Raw genomic sequence first — 7,438 nt, forward strand, 5'->3', positions numbered from 1 at the left:
ACCTGATAGTCCAAAAAAAATATCAAGACTCAAACATACAAAACATCATTACTTCATTCATTCTAATGTTTCTTTTTTTCACATAACCCCAAAATATAATGACTATTGTATTCATTTTCTACGTGCAAGACAGAAATCCATCTTAAACATATCCCTCTTCTAAAAATCCACTGTTTATTAGAAGGTTCCTAGATAAACTCCCAATTAAATAAGTTGCCCTAGAAAACCTCATACCAATATTCCTATGTGATCACAGTTTCAGAATGACCTTTTTTCTTGCCCCATGCCTGGAAATCACCTTAAAATTCAATATCGGAGGATGAACTTTCCTGGTTCAATTTCCCAAGTGTCCTAATCGCAATTATATCCAGTGTGTTGGTAGTTACTCTCAGGAAGTGTTCAAGGACACGAAAGCTCGCCTCTCTATCTTGGTCTTCTAGCCCCCCTCTCCTAGCATGGAAATGCTGTATTAAGTAAGGAAGATGCAACTGTGCTGGGTGGTCACAACAGCTGTGATTACCTCTATGCGCTTGCCTTACAAAGGCACTGAAAAGTCACTGAGAAGTGGGGCAATTTCTTAGCCATTAATTTGGGAGAATCCTGGCTGCCCTAATATGGTTTAAAACATGAACATCATGACCTCAATGTTCTCAAAAGGTGTTAGTCTCCCTGTCTGTCTTTCAGGGAAGTCCTGAGTTATTTTGCTTAGAGTGGATGCATTTAAAAGCAAATAGTCCTGAGTATAGCTTGAGTACATGTCTGAACTCTTGGCTTCAGGTCGAGCTAACCTACAAAAGTGAGAAATATAAGCTTGGCCTATTAGTGAGCCCTGATCGGCTCTGACACCACTGAGGAGAGTGACTTCGGGACTAGCTAGTACGCATGCACTGGCTGGGAGTCCACACAAGCTGGTTGCCCAGGGTGATGGCTGGAGGCAGAAGCCCCTCTCACCTAAACCTGCAGGTGCAAAAGCCAGAGGAGTCATTTAAGCTCCTGTCCTAAATAATATGACTCTGGTTAAAACTAGAGAGATGCATTGGCATAGGTCTTTATATTGATGTAAAGAGACCCAGAGGTAGGAAGCAGGGCCTGAATTGAAGGTAAGCAGGAAGGTGTTTGAGGAAACTGCATAATGTATTGGGTGGATGGTGGGATTTATTTTAAAGTCCATAGATGGAGCTGACTCACTACAGGAGAATCCCTCCCCTAGCCAGGCTGAGTGCGTTTGCCCAGGCTACTGCTGCTGCTGCTGCTAACTCGCTTCAGTTGTGTCTGACTCTGTGCAACCCCATAGACGGCACCCTACCAGGCTCCCCCATCCCTAGGATTCTCCAGGCAAGAACATTGGAGTGGGTTGCCATTTCCTTCTCCAATGCATGAAAGTGAAAAGTGAAAGTGAAGTCGCTCAGTCGTGTCCGACTCTTCGCCACCCCATGGACTCAGCCTACCAGGCTCCTCCATCCATGGGATTTTCCAGGCAAGAGTACTGGAGTGGGGTGCCATTGCCTTCTCCGTTGTCCAGGCTGGTACACTCCTAAATCAGAGGTACATTCTCAGGTATGTTCTGCAGTCTCTACCCTTTACTGCTGATGCATAAAATGAAGCCAATGGAGCTGAGGAACTCTTTAAAGCACATTTTGGCTGTCTTGGGAAAATCAGCACTAGTTATTAGGTTCTAGTGTAGTTGACAGAATTTCAGCAGAGAGCCCAGGACTGGTATGCAGGCATGTGAGGAAGACGATGGAGTGGATCGCCACAAGTACATCCCACTGTTCTCCTCCCAGGCAGGTGGTATCCATGGGTCAGATGAAAGAGATTACAGGGCGAGCTGAAATTCTACCAACTATTAGAATAATAGTGGTACCAGGAGATGCAGAAAGAACTGGACATGGTATTTCAGGTGGAGGAAAGCAGTGGAATTTTATTTGTTTTATATCCACATTGGCTGCTGTGTGGATCAGTTGTGTAGTCTTTAAAAGATCCAGTTAAGAGTGTTCTTCTTTCAGAACAGACTGATATGCTCGCTCTGCTGCTGCTGCTGCTAAGTCGCTTCAGTCGTGTCCGACTCTGTGCAACCCTATAGACGGCAGCCCACCAGGCTGCCCCGTCCCTGGGATTCTTCAGGCAAGAACACTGGAGTGGGTTGCCATTTCCTTCTCCAATGCATGAAAGTGAAAAGTGAAAGGGAAGTCGCTCAATCGTGTCCGACTCTTAGCAACCCCATGGACTGTAGCCCACTAGGCTCCTCCATCCATGGGATTTTCCAGGCAAGAGTACTGGAGTGGGGTGCCATTGCCTTCTCCATATGCTTGCTCTATTAGTCTGTAAATTTTCAAAAGGTAAATGGAACTATAGATAGACAGCATCCTCCAAACTGGGATTTAAGTGGTTGTGCTATATCAGATCCTAGCAGATTCCTTGATGAATAGGGAGGGTATCAGAGAATGGTGCCCTGGTGGGAAGGATCAGGACCGGGAGTAAGCCCTAATTTGGTTTCTCATGGAGGACGCCCATATCAGTCAGGTCAGGCTAACATCTGCAAACCCTCTTTCACTCCCGTAAGATCGCTGCCCAAATGTCACCTTATTGAAGAGTCCTTTTATGGCCACCCCACACAAGATAGAAGTCCCATACTTATTTTTCTTTATTTTTCTTCTACATCATGACCATTGTCTATAGCACTATATATTTTACTGAGTTATTTATTCTCTGTATCCTCTCACTAGCACTTAAGTACCATGAGGCCAGGAACTTGACCTATTTCATTCACTGTTGTACCCCTAGCACCTAAGTCAGCCCCTTTGTACTAACCATTTAATAGTTATTTGTGCCATGACTAGTACATGGTGGGAGGGATAAATTGAGAAATTGGGACTGGCATACACATACTACAATATATAAAATAGATAACTAATATGAATGCACTGTAGAGCACAGGGAACTCTACTCAATACTCTGTAATAACCCATATAGGAAAAGACTCTAAAAAGAGGGGATATATGTATATTTATAGACTTTGCAGGTGACTCAGTGGTAAAGACTCTGCCTGCCAATACAAGAGATGCAGGAGACACAGGTTCGATCCCTGGGTCAGGAAGATTCCCTGGAATAGGAAATAGCAACCCATTCCAGTATTCTTGCCCTGGAAATCCCATGGACAGAGGAGCCTAGTGGGCTACAGTCCATAGGGATACAAAGAGTCAGACATGACTGAGTGACTGAGCATACACACACACACATATCTGCCAAATGTAGCAATTTAATCATGTACTTGAGGTGTCATTATTCTTTTGGGGGTTCCTACAACCCAGCAAAACAAATTCATTTTTGAAAAAAATTTAAAATTAAATAAAATTATTTTCTATTTCTTGTATATATATAATTACACAACCAGGAAACTTAACAATATTAAAAATATAGCCTAAACTAAAAATAAAAATAGTACATGGTAACTTCATTCATGATAACATATGCTCAGTAGCACTCCCTTTCCTATTTATCTAAGTCAACAAATTCAATCATTCACTTCCCCTCTTCCCTATCCATAATTTGAGTTGCACTGCCCAAATGAAAAAAAGATCAGATGGTCAGCAAGTTCTATCTTAGAGCATTATATCACACTGATGTCTCTTGTATGAGGGGATGAATGCCGAATAGTTAGCAGATGAGAGGTTGAGTGTTTTTACTAAGTTGATTTAACATAAGTATGCTCTCCATATAGCTCTGGAAGATAAAGATAAAGACAGAAATTGGGCATGGCATGACACAAGGCACTTGACATGCATTATCACATTTAATCTGTACAGCCATCTTGCAAAATAGAGGAAACTAAAGCTATTTCACCTAAGAGAAAACTATGTCTCAGTGATATTAAGTTAGTATCACAGTAGAATTCAAAACAATGTCTGTCTGACTCCAAAAGTCTATGGTCATTTTACCACATCACTGGAGTGAGTCAATGAAATACGCTTAACACAAGTGCAACTTCCTCAGAATTTAAGCATCATTTTAATGGTCACAGTTTATAAGAAAAAAACCCTAGGTTCATTTCCAAGAATACTTATTTCATGCTGTTATGAAAATACTTGACAATTAGAGTCAACTCTTGCTATTTTTAGACATATTATGCAAGATTTTGGCTCACCCAGGGCAAATCTTTGTTTAAAGCCCGTTTATTAACCAATAGCACCTACTCTGCTTAATGAATTGTCTTGTTGATATTATTGGCATTTTGTACCCTGCCTACTTAATTGCTGTGCTCTAAAATAATCGATGTCTTTTGCCTCACCAAAGCCAAAGCCAAGGCAAATTATGAGACGGAGAGATGCTTCCGGCTCCTCCCATCCCTTCCTTGTTAGCACCTCGCTAAAGGAGAACAGAGAAACAAAAGGAATATAGACTGCAAGAATTGCTCACTTAACAGTAGGTCTGACACGTAAAGATCAATAACCAGAATCCTAGTAGGCCATCCCAATAGCCAATGTTCAGCTGGCTTGGATGGTGTTTCTAATCTTAGAAGTCAACGAGGTAGTAATCACTTCTGTGTGCACCATACTGAGTGTCTTCTAGATTATTATATAGTGCTCACAATATGAGAATTTACTGTTGGCTCTAATTTACAAATGAGATGTTGAGAACCTTCACTAAACTTAGATATAAAGGAACTAGAATCCACCCAGGTTTATCTGACTCCAGGGCCTGTGTCCTTCTCCACCAAACTATGGTACAGACCAGGAGTGTTCCAGGTCAGAGAAGCCATGGGCATCTCAAATCCCAGTGCCCATCTGCGGAAGCAGGACCTTTAGCTCCTGGCTAGATAGAAAAGGGTCATGGGACCAGGCTTAGCTAAGCATACCAGGGCCTGATACACATACTATTAATACATGTGACATAAGTCAATGAGGCTCACTTCAGTTCTCACAGAGAAGGCGATGGCACCCCACTCTAGTACTCTTGCCTGGAGAATCCCATAGATGGAAGAGCCTGGTAGGCTGCAGTCCATGGGGTCGCGAAGAGTCGGACACGACTGAGCGATTTCACTTTCACTTTTCACTTTAATGCATTGGAGAAGGAAATGGCAACCCACTCCAGTGTTCTTGCCTGGAGAATCCCAGGGATGGGGGAGCCTGGTGGGGTGCCGTCTATGGGGTCGCACAGGGTCGGACACGACTGAAGCGACTTAGCAGCAGCAGCAGCAGCATGGCATCTCAAAAGTTTTTGGATGGAAGCATACACAAGGACCTAACTGCAGATAAAAGGTTTCAGAAGAAGACCTGATAGTCCAACAAAAATTATCAAGACTCTTAAACATACAAAACATCATTTACTTCATTCATTCTACTCATATTTTTCATACAACCCCAAAATATGATGGCTATTGTATTAATTTTATACATGCATCTGTTATCTACAGATAACACTTTAAACATATCCCTCTTCTAAAGCTATAATTCTGAACTACAGATGAATTAATCAAGATACTTCCCTGTTATAATCAGTTTTCATCATCACCAGATTTACCCCTGAACAGGGTACTTCTCTGGTTACTCTGCTTGGGTCCTCCCATTCCGGCCCTTGCCTCACAGGTACAGGTGAAACCAAGAGGATTTCAAGGAAAGCAAAGAAATGCTGTGATCCAGGTAGCCCTAAGAATCAATCAAGTAGTTCCCCCATGGAGCGACCCAACCCTCAGTCTGAACACTGGATAATATAGCCTAGTCAGGCCACAAGTTTTTAAAAAATATTTTATTAAGGGTCTTTACAGAGCAACATCCAAACTCCAGATCCTGCCAAGGACACCCTATTATAGTTGAGTACTGGCTGGAGCATGGTAGGTGGCTCCAGCTTCCCACTCTTCTGTTCAGAGATGGGGGTGGAAGGGGCTTCTTAGGGCCAGTCTTACCACTTGGGTCCTCAGGCAGCATGACTTCACTTTGATGCCCAGCATATCCTGTCTGAGTAGCACATGGCACACAGCAGTGTCACCATGGTATTTAACAGAGTCCTGGATTATTAGGCCATCCACAAACTTTGTGGACTTAGCCCTATGTCCTCAGAATTTCCTAGTAGTGTGACCTCACAGGCTTTGACCCCACCCTTCATAATAGGCAGCACATCATAGCAGACCCTCCTCTGCACAGCGAGTTCTTCTCGGAGGCTGTAACGGAGAGACTTTGCCTGAGCAATGGTGCACAGAACTCTTGTGGTCACATTTTCAGTTTAGAGCTCAATACTGCCCTCAGGGAAGCCGAATCTCTTCTGAACCACAGCAGTCAATTTGCAGATGTGCTGGCCCTTCTCACCAAGAACGTTCTGCATCCTGGTGGCCAGAATAATGATTTCTGTCCTGGTTGGTGTAACTCAGACCTTCCCATTCCACAGTAGTCATCTTCAGTCAGTTGCTGAATGTGAAACCCATTTGGTTCAGCTTTGAAGATGCTATCAGTGACAAACTTCTCCACATTGGAAATCTGTACCACTGTCTTGCTGCCATGTGTCACCATAAGGAAAGGCTACTAACATTTCTTGAGCTCATACTAGGTACCAGATACTTTTTTGAGTTTAGACTTTTGAGGTCCAAATTTGAGTAGTCAAAATATGTAGTTTTGTTTATCTCTCCATATTTGCACTTATTTTTAACTACTCTATCTCTGAGTTGTGTTTCCTAAAACTTCACTGCAGTAGAAGTTTTTCAAGTAAAGAAAGGAAATTCGGGCCAGGAAATAAGTGGCATGAATAAATGACTGGAAATGTGAAAGGTCTCTAACTGCTTTGGGAAAAGATGAGAAGATGGGTGAAATACAAGACAGTGGACGTGGTGGGCGATGAGGACAGTCACAACTTTATTTTACTCTGTGGGGGAAATTTCAGGAGGGAGATTATAGAGAAATAATTGGAGGTGGATAAGAACCTTGTAACATCCAGTCCTTTATAACACCTTTTATTACCCTATAACATCATACTCCTTTCGTCTCAGTCACTTCAGCACTCAGTCCATCTCATTCTCAGGAGTAATGTGCTCTGAAATCTAACCATTTTAACTTAGCATCTGTTCCACGGAAAGCTTGATTTCTGCAAGAAAAATCAGGATGGATTCCCAGTTTCTCCTCAATCCAACCTTCATTCACAGGGCTTTCCTCATTCTCTTTGATGTGAATTTTCAGAATATCATTGTGTATAATCAGTATTCAAACATAAGTTCAATAAGCCCATCGAAAATCAAGTTCAAGTGTTTATGATACTTCTTACCAAAAAGAGAGTCCTCTCTTTCTGGCCATCAGAGTCACCACCATAAAGTATATGGGTTGGCCCTGCAAAGAGCACCAGGCTGAGGGGACAGGTAGAAGCAGAAATCTAGCACCAGTCTGCTCTCAAAGTTGAGGAGATCAGTAGGAGGTGGCATCACCCTCAAAATAAAACACTTGGTTTTTCCCATTCA

General features: G+C 42.6%; 1 pseudogene; it reads right to left on the reverse strand.

Moving 5' to 3' along the window:
- Positions 1–619: 619 nt before the first annotated feature.
- LOC113900696 lies at positions 620–6,503 on the reverse strand (annotated as a pseudogene).
- Positions 6,504–7,438: the final 935 nt, after the last annotated feature.

The sequence above is a fragment of the Bos indicus x Bos taurus genome, chromosome 11 (genome assembly GCF_003369695.1).
Source record: "Bos indicus x Bos taurus breed Angus x Brahman F1 hybrid chromosome 11, Bos_hybrid_MaternalHap_v2.0, whole genome shotgun sequence".
Lineage (NCBI taxonomy): Eukaryota > Metazoa > Chordata > Mammalia > Artiodactyla > Bovidae > Bos > Bos indicus x Bos taurus.